Source organism: Pseudophryne corroboree (assembly GCF_028390025.1).
Source record: "Pseudophryne corroboree isolate aPseCor3 chromosome 3 unlocalized genomic scaffold, aPseCor3.hap2 SUPER_3_unloc_13, whole genome shotgun sequence".
Taxonomy (NCBI): Eukaryota; Metazoa; Chordata; class Amphibia; order Anura; family Myobatrachidae; genus Pseudophryne; species Pseudophryne corroboree.
In genome coordinates, this window is record NW_026967501.1 from 143,239 (window position 1) to 148,334 (window position 5,096).

At 44.9% G+C, this 5,096-nt stretch overlaps 1 long non-coding RNA gene across 1 annotated transcript; it reads right to left on the minus strand.

Moving 5' to 3' along the window:
* Positions 1–3,112: 3,112 nt before the first annotated feature.
* LOC134983330 (uncharacterized) lies at positions 3,113–4,783 on the minus strand. The gene is made up of 3 exons (XR_010191625.1): positions 4,722–4,783; positions 4,434–4,646; positions 3,113–3,817 (listed from the first exon to the last, which is right to left on the minus strand). It is a non-coding gene; the product is annotated as an uncharacterized LOC134983330 (long non-coding RNA).
* Between the last annotated feature and the right edge of the window lie 313 nt (positions 4,784–5,096).

The following is a 5,096-nucleotide window of genomic DNA, read 5'->3' on the forward strand; positions in this document are numbered from 1 at the left end:
GAGAAAGGACTATGTGTCTGTGGGGCTGCTCCTGCTGTTTCATGGGAGAAAGGACTATGTGTCGGTGGGGCTGCTCCTGCTGTTTCATGGGAGAAAGGACTATGTGTCTGTGGGGCTGCTCCTTCTGTTTTAATGGGAGAAAGGACTATGTGTCGGTGGGGATGCTCCTGCTGTTTCATGGGAGAAAGGACTATGTGTCGGTGGGGCTGCTCCTGCTGTTTCATGGGAGAAAGGACTATGTGTCGGTGGGGCTGCTCCTGCAGTATCATGGGAGAAAGGACTATGTGTCGGTGGGGCTGCTCCTGCTGCGTCATGGGAGAAATGACTATGTGTCGGTGGGGCTGCTCCTGCTGTTTCATGGGAGAAAGGACTATGTGTCTCTGAGGCTGCTCCTGCTGCTTCATGGGAGAAAGGACTATGTGTCTGTGGGGCTGCTCCTGCTGTTTCATGGGAGAAAGGACTATGTGTCGGTGGGGCTGCTCCTGCTGTTTCATGCGAGAAAGGACTATGTGTCGGTGGGGCTGCTCCTGCTGTTTCATGGGAGAAAGGACTATGTGTCGGTGGGGCTGCTCCTGCTGTTTCATGGGAGAAAGGACTATGTGTCGGTGGGGCTGCTCCTGCTGTTTCATGGGAGAAAAAACTATGTGTCGGTGGGGCTGCTCTTGCTGTTTCATGAGAGAATGGACTATGTGTCGGTGGGGCTGCTCCTGCTGTTTCATGCGAGAAAGGACTATGTGTCGGTGGAGTTGCTCCTACTGTTTCATGGGAGAAAGGACTATGTGTCGGTGGGGCTGCTCCTGCTGCTTCATGGGAGAAAGGACTATGTGTCGGTGGGGCTGCTCCTGCTGTTTCATGGGAGAAAGGACTATGTGTCTGTGGGGCTGCTCCTGTTTTAATGGGAGAAAGGACTATGTGTCGGTGGGGCTGCTCCTGCTGTTTCATAGGAGAAAGGACTATGTGTCGGTGGGGCTGCTCCTGCTGTATCATGGGAGAAAGGACTATGTGTCTGTAGGGCTGCTCCTTCTGTTTTAATGGGAGAAAGGACTATGTGTCGGTGGGGCTGCTCCTGCTGTTTCATGGAAGAAAGGACTATGTGTCGGTGGGGCTGCTCCTGCTGCGTCATGGGAGAAAGGACTATGGGGTAAATTTACTAAGCTCCCGATTTTGACCGAGATTGCGTTTTTTCTTCAAAGTGTCATCTCGGTAATTTACTAAACACTAATCACGGCAGTGATGATGGCAATCGTAATTTTTTGCAAGTCCAAGTTCAAAATTACGAATCAATACACCATCGGTCAAATTACGCCTGTTTAGATATGAATCTCGGTCATTTACTATCCATTCGTAATTGTAATTGCTGCCGCGAAAATGCATTCGCGGCCGCGAAAAATTACAATTCGTATTTTTTTACTAAAAAAAAAACGCAACAGCCTTTGAAAACCGCGTTTACATGTGTACTCAATTAGCCATTACTCACACCTGAATGTTTGGCCCTATAAAAGTGTTTCAGGCACATTCTGAACTTCTCTCACTCTGAAATGGCTGCTGTGGTGTATGCAACTGTTTTTTGGTTTGCTGTGGGATACCTTAGACTGCTCCATGAGGCTACCAGGAATCAGGCCCAGGTAAGTGAACATGGTCAACAGGTTGTCCAGGTACCGCGGAGGCTGCGCCAGCCTCGTTTTTTTAGAGGGCGTTTAAACTTAAATGCATTGTCCGATGATAGGGTCATACAGATGTTCCGCCTAAATTGAAACAACATTTTCCACCTGTATGACCTTGTCAAACTGGGCATAGACCCTGAGACAGCACGCTCACACTCTGTCTCAGGCCTGCACAAACTCCTGGCTGTGTTACACTTTATGGCTACTGGGAGCTTCCAGGCTGTGGCAGGCGACGTCATTGGTATCTCACAGCCCACCTTTTCTAGATATTTGATGCAGGTGAGTCTAAAAATACATATGCGGTTATGTCTAAGTGTTGCTTCTGGAAGTTGAAACAACACAGTATTGTAGAGAATACCTAACATGACACTCACCTTAGCTTCTTTAATGTCCACTCAGGTTTTGGATGTGTTGGAGCCACACATTAAAGCCTCAATCTGCTTCCCTACCGAGGAGTCGGAGTGGAGTGCTGTCAGGGTAGCTTTCTATGAGCTTGCTGGCATGCCCAATGTGCTGGGGGCCATAGATTGCACACACGTTCAGCTGAGATCACCTAAGGGCCGCCAATATATATATATACTAATAGGCATCTGGCACAATCAACTAATGTCCAGGTGGTCTGTGATGCAAACATGAAAATTATGAGTGTTGTTGCAGGTTACCCTGGTGGCTGCCATGACTCCTTCATCCTCAGTCAGTCATCGCTCTTTGATAAATTTGAGGACGGACAAATGCCTGATGGCTGGCTGTTGGGTATGTTTTAAATGTTTTGTGTGTATGTCTTTTAACCACAAACTAGAGTTTGGATGAGGTGAAAGAATAATCTTACATATGTACTAATGTTGACTATATCTGTTTTTCAGGTGATGGGGGTTACGGCTGCTACTCTTGGCTCCTTACTCCATTGTCCCAACCTGATTCTCCTGCTGAACACAGTTACAATCATGCACATAAGGTTACGCGGAATGTGATAGAAAGATGTTTTGGTGTGCTGAAGTCACGGTTTCGGTGTCTGGATAAATCTGCGGGCCTTTTGTTGTATAGTCCCTCAAAGGTGACTAGAATTGTGTTCTGCTGCTGTTTTCTCCATAATCTGTGTTTAAGTCAACATCTTGCACATGATGATGGAGAAAGCAGTCAGCAAGCAGAGGAGTTAGATCCATCTGGTGACAGTGTGAGTACAAATGTAGGGAGGCAGGTACGGCAAGAAGTGATCCTGCGATATTTTACAGGTCAGTTTTATTAGGCTGTAATTATCCTTGACTAAACACTTTGCACTACTTTCTATTGTGTGTTTTGTAACTTACTGTTTGGTGTTTAGAGTGGAGTGTACATTGTGCTTAGTTTATGCTAAAAAAACATTTTCTGTCATTTCCCATGCAAAACATACATACATACCGAGCTGCTTCGACAATGTTGGAGACGGACACAGGAAGTTGTGTGTTTGTCAAATACCAAATTTTATTTGTTAATTAACATTGTTGTTACTTTTTGCGCTTGTGTGTGCTGGGTGCTGGATCACTGGCACGTGCTCTTGAGGAACGCCGAACAGGGGAGGTTACTGGCGTTTGGATAGGGGTCGTGGTCCCCGAGCTGGAGGTTACTTGCTGAGCTCCCATCAAAGAAATATTGCTGCTTAAATTATTTAGGCTGGCAATCAGCTGAGTGTTAGTAGCAGTGTGGCTGGCTACAATCCTGGATAAGGTCTCATTCACCACTTGATTGTGTTGAATGAGCTGAACGAGTGCCTGCTGATGGCGCTGTTGCTCATCTATGATGCGGGATAAATGTGCAAGCATTTGGCTGTTGTCAGCCCTAATTTGCTCCATTGAGGTAGCCATTCGCCCTACTTGTACTATCAGTCTGCCCGAGGTTGCGACTAATACGCGGTAGATGATGGGGCAGACTGGCAAGGTGTTGTGTATGTGCGGTCAGGCTGGCATTGCTTTGGGCCTGTTGGCTTGTCCAACTGGCCCAAAAATCATCAGGAATTTGGCTTGGGGGCGGAGCTTGTGCCAGTTGGGGACTGATGGATGCTTGGGGGATATCCTGCAACTGTATTGGCTGGCTTGGGTCAACAGGTGTAAGTTGCAGTGTGATGGTTGGCTGTTGGTCTTGGCCCTGCTGGTCCACGTCGGCCATCAAGCTGTGCTCTGTATGGGGTGGGCAACATGCAATGTTTTATTGTGTAATTTTTATCAAGGCTAATGCTACACATTACTACATTCATAATACTCCATTTTTAAATGTTTTACACTTGATTTTACCAACTTATAATGTTTTGTAGCTATTTAAAAATATATACCAACACAGGCGCAAACATAGACAGATTTGCATAATCCTCACCTAACTAACTCCCCTCCACACCATTACACTGTTAGATTCCCTCCCCTGACCACGATATAGACTACTTACCTGTATAGTCCAGAGGAGCCGAGCAAGTAAGCCATCTACATACTAGACAGGGGCGATGTGTGAACACTATAATGTTGTGGATATTTTTTTTAATATTTAATTGTATTCATATTTTTGAAAAATGTGCACGTGTGTGTGCTTAATTTAAAAAAAAAAAAAAAACTTTTCTAAAAAAGATGTTGTCAAGAACATCCACTAAGACCTTATATAATATTTTTAAAGCACCTTTAGCAATTGAAGACGGAACAACACATTGCTTGTTCTAGAAAACATGTAAACTCCAAACCAACTAACAACATATTAACTGTACTGTGTATATTATTGCTTATGTGTTTAATTTCTGATTTTACTCACCAGATAACTGAGGTGATCGGGGCTCATCACTCTGAGAACTCGCCAATAGTGCCAGTGGTGGCTGGGGTGACACTGCCGAAAGTCTTCGCCTGGGTGGGGATGATGGAGCCGCAGAATCCGAGCCAAGACGCCGTGTCTTACTTGGCCTCCTGGGTAAGTGGCCCAAGCCCTGTGATGGGCGCCTTACAGGAGGTCGGCTTCCAGAAGCAGAACCTATGTGCAAATAAAATAATTAATATTTTGAACTTCTATGTGTTTTCAGAATATGTGACTACAGTGAAGACTTACCTGCAATCCCAGCCTCATCCTGACTTGTCTGAGGCCTGTCTGGGCGGCTGGTCTGTGTGACTGTTGAAAAAGTGACCCAAACATTATTACCATGCTTTGGGTAAAAACAACCACTGCAAAGCATTATTGTACTGTAACCATCTATTAGGTATTGTTTAAACAAATTATTTCAGCTTAAGAGCTTCTAGCTTCATGATTTTGAGTTGAATATCCAAATGTACATGATGTGGCACACAATAAATATGTTACATTTTTGAATTTTGACTCAGATATTGCAGAGATTGACTACTTGCAAATGTTTTAAAAATGTAATGTTTCAAAAATTGCACCGCTTTTCTGTTATTTTTAAAAAAATACCATTTTTAAAAAAACAGA